This window comes from Panthera pardus, unplaced genomic scaffold (assembly GCF_024362965.1).
Source record: "Panthera pardus isolate Hobbes unplaced genomic scaffold, ASM2436296v1 HiC_scaffold_7, whole genome shotgun sequence".
Lineage (NCBI taxonomy): Eukaryota > Metazoa > Chordata > Mammalia > Carnivora > Felidae > Panthera > Panthera pardus.
In genome coordinates this window covers 41,316,082-41,329,061 of record NW_026527002.1, presented here as the reverse complement: position 1 = coordinate 41,329,061, position 12,980 = coordinate 41,316,082, and the positions used below count along the sequence as shown (strand labels likewise).

General features: G+C 46.3%; 1 protein-coding gene and 1 non-coding gene across 2 annotated transcripts in view; one reads left to right on the top strand and one right to left on the bottom strand.

Annotated features, from left to right (window-relative positions):
* Positions 1-12,980, top strand: part of PLEKHF2 (pleckstrin homology and FYVE domain containing 2) — a 67,803-nt gene that overhangs the window by 18,910 nt on the left and 35,913 nt on the right. The window contains exon 2 of the mRNA XM_019453513.2: positions 9,851-9,914. The gene's annotated coding sequence lies outside the window, so the exon portion shown is untranslated. The remainder of the gene's footprint in view (positions 1-9,850; positions 9,915-12,980) is intronic.
* Positions 3,663-3,735, bottom strand: TRNAK-CUU (transfer RNA lysine (anticodon CUU)). Its single transcript has one exon. It is a non-coding gene; the product is annotated as a tRNA-Lys (tRNA).

Sequence of the window (12,980 nt, the reverse complement as noted above, 5' to 3'; positions counted from 1 at the left end):
CTCTTTCTCAAGGTAAGTAAACTTAAACAAACATAAATTTTTTAAAAAGAGAAAGAAAAATGTCCTTGCAGATATAATTACATTAAGGATCTCAAGATAAAATCATCCTGGCATTGAGGTGGCCCTAACTCCAACAACAGATGTCCTTATAAGAGAAAGACAGAAGGAGGGGTGCCTGGGTGGCTTAGTTGGTTAAGTGCCAATTCGGTTTAGGTCACGATCTCACAGTTCATGAGTTGGAGCCCCACGTGGGGCTCTGTGCTGACGACTCAGAGCCTGGACCCTGCTTCAGATTGTGTCTCCCTCTCTCTCTGCCCCTCCCCCGATCACACTCTGTCTCTCTCAAAAATAAATAAACATTAAAAAAAATTTTAAGAGAAAGACAGAAGGAGATTTGAGGCACAGAGATGCACAGGGGCAAGGCCATGTGAAGACAGTGGTAAAGATTGGAGTTATGTTGCCAGAAGCCAAGGAAAGCTTGGAGATGCTAGAAGCTGGAAGAAACAAGGAATGATTCTCTTCAGAGGGAGTACAACCTGGCTAACACCTTCAGAGGGAATCCAGACTTCTGGCCTCCAGAACTGTGAGAGAGTCACTTTCTGTTGTTTTAAAACCCTTTCTGTGGTCATTTGTTATGGCAGCCACAGACAATACTACAACAACCTTCCCTACACTTCTCTGTTCTGTAAGCCACTAAGATCCTGTTTGCCTATCACACTACAGACAAAAGACACCTTTCCATCCTGCTCTTTCCCATCCCTCCACGCTTCCGCTTGTGGTTCCTGTCTACCTCTCCTGTGCTTTAACCACCTATTAGTACACACTTCTCTGAGTGACTTTGCTTTCAACACAAAAGCAACCGGTGCTGACCGGCCTGAATGGACGCTGGCTGCCATGATGGAGCAAAGTCCAGGAGGCCTCTGCTGTGTCAGGCATTACCTCTTTAGGTGCTGGATCATGGCTAGCAGATATTGGCAAGAGTCCCAACGGGAATTCTTGTTGTGTACCCAGAACTGTGCTAAGTGGCCTATATCTTTGAAACCACACCACAACTAGATGGGTGAGGAAACTGAGGCTAAAAAAGGTTCAGTGATGTGCCATATGTCACTAGTTAGCAAACAAGTAGCAGAGTAGGGGCTGGAAGCCAGGCAGCTTGACTCTGAGTTCTGTTGTGGAGCAGCTGAGGAAATGCATGGAGACGGTCATTTCTCTATGGAGTAGAGAATAGTTGGAAAGAAGTGCCATCCAGTCTGGGACCCTCAGAAACAGGAATTATTTATTTCAGAAAAATGGCATCAGAAGGGATACAAGTTGACTCATCATTCGGTCCCAGCTGGAGCCTCAGAGCCAAGGAATGCATCAACCCCAGGGGAAAGTGAGCAGGGGTGTGGAGCACTCTCCCACTGGTACCCCAGGGAGGGGTGAGCTCCAAGCTCGGGATACAACCATGGCAGAGAACTCAGAGTACATGGAAGGCAGAAGGATTTTTGGGGAAGCTGGGAATGACAGCCAGAACCCCAAAGGCGGGAACTTGGTAAGATTCCCTGAGGCCTGAGGTTTCCCGCATTTGCCGTTCTTTCCCCTCCCGCCTCCCTGAGCTGACCCTGTGAAACCTTGGCACGGAAAGGACACATGTGCTTATTTGAGTGATGCGCAGACTGGGTAAAACAAGCCAACCTGTGTGTCCAGCCTTGGAGTGGAGAAGTGAAGCCAGAGATAGAATGGGTAGTGTTGCCTTGAAAGAGGGAAGGGCCCTCAGCAGCCCGAGGCCTGTAGTAGAGAAAAAGGAGAACCAAGGAGACCTACCTCAGCCTCAGCCACAGGCATGGCCCCTGGGGCTTAACCACTGAACACTCAGTGCTCCCTGCACAGACAGGTGGAGGGAAAGTGAGGGGAGCCGACTTAAAAGTGAAGAGCAGCTGGTACCATGGAACTTACCAGTGCATGACCTCCTTGCTTTTACTCCCCAACCCCCCATATTATGATGGCCATGTTTGCTGACAGTCGGTGGCCTTTTCTGGTACTACGTATGTAGGTGTGCCTTACAGGGATTTTAAAATAAATCTAGTCCCAAGTGATTCATTATTCTATTACATTAGTTAGCTGTTGGCAGATCTGTCACACCGTATACAAAAGCTGAGCTATTTTTGTGCTTGTACTTATGAGTCATCTCGCCAACTTTCTGTATATATTTTCTACCACTGTTCTATAATCACATTTTTTCATTCTGGGAATACAGGTGTTAATTATGTTTTTACTTTCTCCTACATTCTTTTTATTCTGAGACCAAAATAGCAACAACAAACAAAAATATCTTTATTTCTTTAATATCCCATGGAGATGTCTAAAACTGACTTTGACACCCGTGCTGCAACTTAGATCTGAAGTTATAAATAAGCTACTGTAAATGTTCTTCTGAGATTTGCAATCAGCAAAAGTGTATATCAAGATAGCCTTGCATTTGTAGAGCCTGTCATAGTGTGTGCTCATCTTACCAAATGACTAAGTCTTCAAAAATTCTTTTTTGTGTTTACTAGATCTGCCTTGTCCATCATTGCTATTGAACTTTAAAAAGTTCATCTTAAACCCTCAATATGTGTTTACACCAAGAGAGCTGAAGGAGAGAGGGAAAAATATACAGTGACTCAAGAAAAGATGGATTTGGGGGCACGTGGGTGGCTCAGTCGGTTGAGCGTCCGACTTCGGCTCAGGTCATGATCTCTGTCCATGAGTTCGAGCCCCGCGTCGGGCTCTGTGCTGACTGCTCAGAGCCTGGAGCCTGTTTCAGATTCTGTGTCTCCCTCTCTCTCTGACCCTCCCCCATTCATGCTCTGTCTCTCTCTGTCTCAAAAATAAATAAACGTTAAAAAAAAAATTAAAAAAAAAAAAAGGAAGGATGGATTTGTATGGCAGAGAAGACTACAAAACATGTGTTTCATTTACTACACTATTTCTGGAAGGTCTCCCTTTGGCAACTTTAAAAACATTTTTTTTCATGTTTATTTTTGAGAGAGAGAGAGAGAGAGAGACTGCGCATGTGCGCGTGTGCAGGGGAGGGGCACAGAGAGAGGGAGAAAGAGAATCCCAAGCAGGCTCCCTACTGTCAGCACAAAGCCCAACGTGGGACTCAATCCCACCAACTGCAAGATCATGACCTGAGCCGAAATCAAAAGTCAGCCACTTAACCAACTGAGCCACCAAGGCGCCCCACCTTGGCAACTTTTAAGTGTTGTTATATCATTTCTTGGAGGCTTCTCTAGCTGTTCAAATGTGGTGAAAAGATGAGAGAATTGTAATATGAAGGTAAGGGAGGGTCTGGCTCCTCTGATTGAAAAACGTTTTTCCATTTTCCCCTTTTATGTCACCTCGAAACCCTGTCGAGTTGACTCAGTCACACTGGCTGGAGCTGAGTTGCAGATACTTGAAGGGACACACACTTCCCCATTCGTATGACCACACTGGGAAGTTAGAAGCATAACTTTGACTCAACAGGAATTTTTTTGTCCACATACTTTCCATATCCAAGCTGTCAGGCCTCAGATGAAGGTCTTTACACTGTGCCAAAGTTTATTCTCATGGGCATCAAACCCAATTGCTCAACAGATAGCTTGTTGTTGCTGCTGCTGTTGTTGTTGTTGTTATTTGTTTTTAAGTAAACTCTACACTCAACATGAGGCTTGAACTCACGACCCTGAGATCAAGAGTCACATGCTCTACCAACTGAGCCAGCCAAGCACCTCTCAACAGATAGTTTTGAGAGAAATTTGGACCTCAGAGAGCTTCCCATAGTCATTTGTCCAGACCGATGCCCTAAAATTACTGATGTCGACAAGTCAACTTGTGGACTTAAGGGATGACACTTAAGGAATGACACTCCTCAACAGCTGAAAATATGAGATGTTCTTGATTTTTTAAAATATTTCATAGATGCTGCAGATGATAATTTTGTTCTGCAACCATAACAACAGGGGCCCAGACCACTCTTTTTGTGGTAACTATTCTCAATATATTTTCGGCTCAGTTTCACCTTATTTTGAAGTGAAAATACACATATTCTAGAGAACCGAAGGTAGTGCAGGGTGGCTGGATCATTGTTGGTATTAATTAATAACAATCAGTCTTTTTGTTGAAATCAACAGAAAATCCAATTTACACTGATTTAACAAAAGAAATTCATTGTCTCACCTAAAAGGCAAGAGGTTGTTCAGGCCAGAGATGATTCAGGCCATAGAGATAAGTCTTGATGGTGTCAAGGGCCTCATTTCTTTTCCTCTCTCTGTTCTGGCTTCTACTATGGAAGCTGTACCCCCAGGCAGACTTCCTTCATGGTTGCAAGATGAATGTCAATAGTCCTGAGGTCATATGATTCCTTGTTCATGTCAGAAGGACAGAGAACATCTTTTTCTTCAATTATCAAATAAACTCCTGGGTTTCATTCCAGGAATGGGACCATTTACTGGATCCAGGAATATGGGGTAGCATGCTGGGCAAAAGTAAGCTCATCCCTGGAGCAGAGGGAGAATTAATCACATGTAAACTGTTTTGCTGAGAATGGGGTAGAAATGGTTATGCAAAAGAAAATGGGGGCAATGTTTTACCAAAAGAGGAGTATATGGATACAAGGAGGGAAAAACAACCAACATCCTTTATGGAGTGTTGGGAGGAAAATTGTAAACTACCCAGAAAAGTAGTCATAGTTGTTATGCCCAGAATTCGTGATCCCCCAAATACCGCCAGGGAGCCGAGTCCGATGTAAAAGCAAAAGAGCCTTTATTCAGGCTAGCTCGAGCTCAATCCCCTACCTGCACCGACGCAGCGGTGAGATACCGGGGAGAGAGAGCAAGTTTCAAAAGGACAAAGGTTTTATTGGGGCCTAGGGGCAGTTGGTGAGGTAATGGCTATGGCCTCAGCCAATTGGCTGGGGAAGGGTCCGAGTCCTGTTAGGCAGGTGAGGGGGGGGTTACTCAAGGGGAGGAGGTGTGGTCAAGGTGAAGGACACAGAACAAGATGGAGTCGGCCTGCGTAGGCCCGCCCTTTCATTCCCCCCTTGTCATGTAGCTGAGGGACCCAATCATGGGACCGGCTGCATTTATGGTGACAAGGGGAACAGAGTTTGGAGGTTTACGCAAAGTTCTGGGAACCAAGTGTCCCTGGGGTGGCTCTGGGAGGTCTGATTAAGTATTGTCCCCAAGCTGGTGTCTATGATCTGCCAGGTGATGTTTTGAGGGGCGTGGGGACTCCCGGCAGCATGAGCAATGACAAGCAGAGTTAACAGAGTTACCAATATTAGGTGGGTCGAATGCGCTGTAGCTTGAGCTTGAGCGGGTTGTGTTGGTCCCGACTGATGGCCCATCGCGTGACAAAGTCCTTCCGGATCGAGGAGGGGTCCGCTGGCCGAACGTGGGTGTGATGGACCCAGGTCGCGATGCCGTCTACCTTGAGAGCGGTGGGGGTTGTCAACACCACGATGTAGGGTCCCTTCCAGCGCGGCTCGAGGGTCTCTCGGTGGTGCCTCTTGACATAGACCGTCTCCCGGCCTGTACTGATGAGGTGTCGGGGTCGGGCCAGCCTCATAGATGGCACGGAGGCGCGGCCAAATGTCCTCGTGCACCCTCTGGAGCCCTCTCAAGGAAAGAAAAAGTTCTTGATCTTTAAACTCAGCAATAAGTTCAGCTCGAAGGCTGGGAATAACAGGGGGTGGCCTGCCAAACATGATCTCGTAGGGAGTAAAACCCAGAGTGTAAGGAGTGTTTCTAACCCGGTAAAGGGCGTACGGTAGGAGAGTCACCCAGTCCCCGCCAGTCTCCATGGTTAATTTGGTAAGGGTCTCTTTTAGGGTTCTATTCATTCTTTCTACCTATCCTGAGCTCTGGGGCCTATAAGCACAATGTAATTTCCAGTTTGCCCCCACCGCCTTGGCTACTGCCTGTGTTACCTGCGAGATAAAAGCTGGTCCATTGTCTGATCCTACCATGGTAGGAAAACCATACCTGGGTAAGATGTCTTCTAGTAGCTTCTTAGCCACCGTCTGAGCCATTCCATGCTTGGCTGGGTATGCCTCCACCCAGCCAGAGAAGGTGTCTGTAAATACCAGGTCCTCGTGTAGTGCCTCGTCGAAGATGGTGGGTGAGTTTTTGAATCCCTGAGGTAGCCGTGTCCAGGTGAGTTGCCCACTGTAGCCTTCCTCCAGATCATGCCACTCAAAGGCGAACAAGGGTTGGCTCTGGGGTGCCAACGGCAGACTGAAGGCGTCCTTTAAATCTAGTACAGTATACCAGACCCTGGAGGGCGCCAAGGAGCTCAAGAGAGTATATGGGTTGGGAACAGTTGGGTGTATGTCCACGACCCTCTTATTTACTTCCCGGAGGTCTTGTACCGGTCAGTAGTCATTTGTGTGAGGCTTTTTGACCGGCAGTAAGGTGGTGTTCCAGGCAGACTGGCAAGGAACTAGTACCCCTAGGCTTCGTAGTCTCTGGATGTGTGGCTGGATCTCCTTCCAGGCCTCCTGAGACATGGGGTATTGTTTGATCCTTACCGGACTCTCTCCTGGCTTGAGCTCTACCAGGACTGGGGTCCTGTGAGCGGCTAGTCCCATCCCCCCTGTCTCTGCCCAAACCGAGGGGAATTCTTGTAGCCATCTGTCTATACTATTCTCTCTCGGGAGAGCCTCCTGGTGGAGGAGGTATTCATCCTCCAGTTTCATGGTCAGGACCTGGATGGGGTGGCCCTTGCCATCGGTGACCTGAGGCCCCCCTTGTCTGAAAGTTATCTGAGCTCCAATCTTGGTCAGTAAGTCCCATCCTAACAGCGGGTAGGGGCATTCTGGTATTACCATAAAGGAGTGGGATACCCGGCCCGTTCCCAAATCTACTGTTCTTCGGGTAGTCCATGAATACTGGCTCATACCAGTTGCCCCTTGTACCCAGGACTTCTTGCTAGCTGGTTTTCCTTGTGGGGTGCAGAGGACCGAATGTTGTGCTCCGGTGTCGACAAGGAAGTCAACAGGGGTCCCCTCCACTTTAACAGTTACCCTGGGTTCGGGGAGAGGGTCCGAACCCTGACTCCCCTAATCACTTAGTTCATCTAGCTCTAGGACTTTTACTCGATCAGTCTTGCTTCCCTTCCCGCCGGCCCTTTTTAGACAATCTTGGGCCCAGTGCCCTATCTCCTTGCAGTATGCGCACTGATCCTTCTGCAGCCTCTGCTTCCCCCCCTTGGTGGTTCCTTTACCTTTTCTTGCGTCGTCTGCCAGCTGCCGGAGACGGCGGTCTCGTTCCTCAGGGAAGTCAGCAGTGGTAGCTAGTAGTATTCTGGCCAGGTCTCGAGTCTGCTTACTGCTGGCAGCTGCCATGGCGCGAGCCTGCTTGTCCTCAGGAGGCTCCCGGTTATTATATACCTTTTTAGCTACCACCAGTAAGTCCTGCAGACTTTTTTCTCCTAGTCTATTTTCTGTAATTTTCTCCTAATGTCTATGGCCGATTGGTTTACAAAGGCTATGATAACAGCTGCCTTGCTTTCCGGAGCCTCTGGATCCATGGGGGTATAGGTACAGAATGCCTCCATGATCCATCCTAAAAAGTCAGCCGGAGATTCATCTTTTCCCTGTTGTACATTTCCTACCTTGGCCAAATTGGTTGGCTTTCTAGCAGCCATTTGGAGACCCCCCATTAGAGTCTGGCGGTAGACCTGGAGCCTCTCCTTACCTTCTGCTGTGTTGAAATCCCACTGGGGCCGAGTTAAGGGGAAGGAGGCATCTATCTGAGCCTGGTTGGTGGTGGGATTCCCGTCTGCGCCCGGAACTAGTTTTCGGGCCTGATTGAGGATTCTTTCTCTTTCTTCAGTCGTGAACAGGACCTGCAAAAGCTGCTGGCAATCATCCCACGTGGGCTGATGGGTAAAAAGAACAGAGTCTAATAAATCAATAAGCCCTGCCGGTTTCTCGGAAAACTTAGGATTATGAGCTTTCCAATTGTAGAGGTCACTAGTGGCGAAAGGCCAATAGTGATGGGGCTGATTCCCCTCCGCGTCTGGGGGTTTGGTGGCTCGCAGGGGCAGAATAGTGGAGTAGGCAGCGGAGGCGGGTTGCTCCCTCTGAGACCTTTGTCTGGTAAAGGGCGGGCTTCCCACTGGAGCGTTTCCGCCTCCCGCTCTCAGAACAGCGTCTGCCTCCCCCAGAGGGGGAGGATGGTGTTCTTCCAGCATCCTAGAGGGGTTATACGGGGGAGGAAAAAATTAATTTTTCTTCAGTACCCCCCTGTAGGACAGGGTAGAGGGGTGCTGAAGGCTGGGTAAGACTTTTCTTCTTCTTTGTCCCCTGCAAAGCAAGAATGGGTTTGGCTCCGGAGGGAGCGGGGCTAGGAAGGGCTTAAGCCAAGAGGGTGGGTCTTCTACAAGGTCCTGCCAAGTGATAATGTAAGGGAGCTGATCAAGATGGCCCATCTTAGGCTGAGAGATGATACTCCTGACTCGGTGGATGGTAGGGAGGTCGAAGGTCCCCTCTGGTGGCCATCCGACATTGAAAGTTGGCCACTCGCTAGAACAAAAAACTGCAACCGACCCTTTCGGACTTCCACACTGAGGTTGTTAGCTCTTCCCCTCACATCCTTAAAGTGATCAATCATAATACTTAGAGGAGTAGTCTGAGTCTGTCCCATAATGTCCATCCAGTAAGTCCACAGAACAAAACAGAGAAACACAAAAACAGACAAACAGAGGGCCCCTAGAAAGTCTTCCAACTCCATAGAAGCAAAACTGAGAGCTAGCTTAGACATTTGAGGGGATTCCACGTCCCTCCAAAACCGATGAGGGGATTCCACGTCCCTCCAAAGACGACGGCCTCACGCCGACCAGTGGGAGCGACCCGCCTCGTCTCAGACCTTTGAGGGGATTCCACGTCCCTCCAGAAGGGAGGATCGGAACGTCTTCCGAAACTCCCAGCCCGTGGTCCTCCAGTGCGTCCACTTAGACCGCGTCGGGCACTACCAGAATTCCAGAAATGAGCACACACAGAAAAGACAGAACAAACAGACACTAACCGTGGCCAGTCAGGCTCTCCGGGTGGGGGCTCTCTCAGGGGTCTTGGGGATCCCGGACGAGCCCCCAAATGTTATGCCCAGAATTCCTGATCCCCAAATACCGCCAGGGAGCCGAGTCCGATGTAAAAGCAAAAGAGCCTTTATTCGAGCTAGCTCGAGCTCAATCCCCTACCTGCACCGACGCAGCGGTGAGATACCAGGGAGAGCGAGTTTCAAAAGGACAAAGGTTTTATTGGGGCCTAGGGGCAGTTGGTGAGGTAATGGCTATGGCCTCGGCCGATTGGCTGGGGAAGGGTCCGAGTCCTGTTAGGCAGGTGAGGGGGGGGTTACTCAAGGGGAGGAGGTGTGGTCAAGGTGAAGGACACAGAACAAGATGGAGTCGGCCTGCGTAGGCCCGCCCTTTCAATAGTGAAGGGGTTTGTTAAGGAGTCTGAACTCGACATCCTTTGAAGGGTTATAATCAGCTATTATCACCCAACATCTACAGAAAGATCTCCAGAGCCATTTAATAAGGCTTTTTTTGTGTGGTTGTAAGAGTTTGATGTCTGGTTAGTGAGTACATGGATGCCTATTATTTTCGTCTTTGTATTCTTTTGTTATGTTTAGAATATTTTACAATTAAAAAGTGAAAGTAATGTAAAGTCATAGTAGACATTATATCATTTTTTCTCCTTGCCTCATACCCAAGAAACTATATTTCCTTGTTTACCTTGTGCTGACCTATAGGCTGTAGGCAGCCTATATGATATCTATCCCTTCTGGGCTGAGGTAGAGAAAGGTCCTGTGTAAACTTTTAGTTCTGCCTTCTCCTTTAGGATGATAATGATGGCCAGCTGTTGAGATGATGGAGCCACAAGAGCAAAGCAGCTTCCTTGGAAAGTAAGTAGTCACATACTCTGGTTATCAATTTCTGTGTGTCAAATAACTCTAAAACTTACTGGCTTAAAGCAATAATTTTGTATTACCTCCCATAGTTCTGTGTGTGCTGAGTGGGCTCGGCTTGACCATTCTCCCTAGGGGTCTCTCATACTGTTGCAGAAAGTTGTTGGCTAAATCTGCAGTCTTTTGACCACTCACCTGAGTTGGAAGTCCAAAATGGTTAGAATTGATGCTATCAACTGGGTGCTCTGGAGCTATCAACCACAGCACCTGTATGTCTTGGGCTTCTTACTGCATGGGTCCTAGGTTCTGAGAGGAAGCAGCCCAAGAGTGTGTGTCCCAAGAGACCCAGGAGGAATTAAAAGTTTTCTTATGACCTATCCTCAGATGTCACACACCATCATTGCTGCCATATTCTATTGATCAAGGCAAGTCACCAAGACCAATCCAGATTCAAAGCAAGGGAAATTGGACTCCTACATTTGATATAGGGAGTAGCATGTGGTACAGGGAGGGTAAATACTGATAGTGGCCATCTTTTATTATCTGCTATATCTGACCTGACCTACAGTGGACTTGAGATGAGCAAAAAATAAATTTTATGTGTGAAGCCATAGAAATTTGGGGGGTTGTCTGTTACCTTAGCATAAGACTCACTTAAGCTATCAAACAGAATGGGAATTATAGAAAATATGAAAAAGTCCAAAGAAAAAGAATGACCGTGATTAACCTTTCATATTTCCTTCTTACCTTTTATTCATATTTTAATATAGTGATCATGCCATGTGGATAAGTTTATAGTGTTTTTTCCCCACTTAGAATTTTAATATAAATATAGCCCTTTCTTATACAGATGTCTTAGTAAAGACTTTAAATTATTATTTTTTGAAGATTTTATTTTTAAGTAATCCCTACACTCAACATGGGGCTCGAACTTACAACCCCAAGATCAAGAGTCACATGCTCTACAGACTGATGCAGCCAGGTGCCTCAAGACTTTAAATTATTGAATAATATTTCATTGATAAAGCACTCAACTGCTTCAAAATACACATTTAGTGTTTTCCCCCTTTACTTAATGTCATAAATAATGCTGCCATAAATATCTTTGTGCATAAAGCATTATTTCTTTTTGATAAATTATATTCATTCATCTTTAGATCCTTGATTTTATAAGGTTTTATCCTAATAAATGTCTTGACATCATCCCTAACTGTATTTCCTGTGGACAGTGCCCCAGTTTATAGTTCTAGTCCTGATCTCTCCACTTACTCTAGACTTGACATCACTAGTTGTGATCACTAATAGGCATTTCAAACCAAATATGTCAAATTATTCTTGATTCTCCTTCCATTTCTCAAACCAGTTCCTTTCCTAGGCATCCTTATCCCAGTCGATGAGGCCATGATCTGCTCAACTGCTTACGCCTAAGCCTGGGAGTTACTCTGCATTCCTCCCATTCCCTTGCCTTCTTGCAGTCAGTTAGCAAGTCCTACCTGTTTTATCTCCAAGGTATACCTCATTTGTCCATTTCTCCTTCCAAAGCTGCCCACAAGGCCATGCTATCATCATCTTCCTCTGAGCTACTGTGATGTTTTGCTGAGAGGTCTTCCTGTTTCCATTTTTGTTTTCAATTCTGAGTTAAATCTGTTAAAACTGTAAATCAAATAGCGTCACTCTCCTGCTTATAGCCAGGCCCCTCTGGTTCAGCCCAGAACGCTTCTGGCTTCTACCTACCTCACTTAGCTCTTAACACCAGCTCCTCCCCTGCCACACTGATCTCTCTACTCTGAGTTCACTATAAACTCTTTCTGCCTCAGGGCCTTTGCATAATGTTCCTTCCTGTCCTTGAACACTTTTCTCTACCTCTTCCTGGAGTTGCCTCTTTCTCATCTTTCAATTCGATTGTCTTGTCGATTGTCGTCTTCTTAGAGAAGCTGTATGGACTATTCTATTTAAAATAGCCAGTCACTTTCCATTAAGTACTCTGTGATGGCTCCAGAACTTTTATTGAAGAATAGTTTAGGGACAATAAATAATCTGGTTGAGAATGTGGGATGGTGGGAAGGGCTATGACACGTGTCTTGAAGATTCATTTACATAGCAGTTTACATTAGACTGAGAGACTATCAGTAGTCTTCTCAAAGACCAGTAATAGTGGTGGTGGGGTTGATGAATATTATGGGGATAAAACACCTCCCACCCTAAACACTCCTGGGTGATGTCATTGTACTTACCGTATCTGTTTCCTTTACTGCACTCATCACTGTCTGTAATTATCTTATTTTCTGTGCTTTCTCCCCTTGCTAGAATCTAGGCTCCTTAAAAACATAGTTCTTGTCTGATTTCCCTCCATACCCCATGCTACCCCCAACTCTAAGAACAATATCTAACTCATAGCAGTCAATAGATATTTTTAATAAGTTAATGAATTGCTTTATAGATAAATAGGACTAATTTACTCTATTTTATATTTCCACCCCAACCTTATCACCAAGTAGATGTCCATGGATTATTTTGGTTTTCAAATCCAAGATGTGCATATTTATGTTTCTATACATATACATGACACTCCATTTCTGGGAAAGTAGAATGTGTGTCAGGATTCCTCACACAGGAAGGCGGAAGCTAGGAGAAAACAAGGTAAAGATATGCTGGAGATGATATGGGAAAAAAAAAAGACAGTAAAAGGGTTCAGTACTTGGAGAATATGGAAAGAAGGTGCTGCATGCAGAGGAGACCATTCATACCTTTGCATTATCATTAAAAAGCTATTCAGTGTTTTCCAGATCAAAATGTTCTTTCTAACCTTTAGGAGTTTTGACCCCAGCTTTAGAAATAGTACTCTGCACCACGTCCTATGGTCTCTGGCTGTAAGCCTGTCTCTTGACTGTGTTCCCTGTTTCTTGGCTGGTTTCCTGCCTTGCCACTCAGTTTCATTTCCAAATTCGGGTTTCCTTATGTGTGAGTCATAGTTCAATAAACAGTGATTGTATGTGCTGAGGCTCAAATGAGGCAGAGCAGGGCTACTACTCTGCAAAGACTTTGGACATTTTCTCCAGAGTA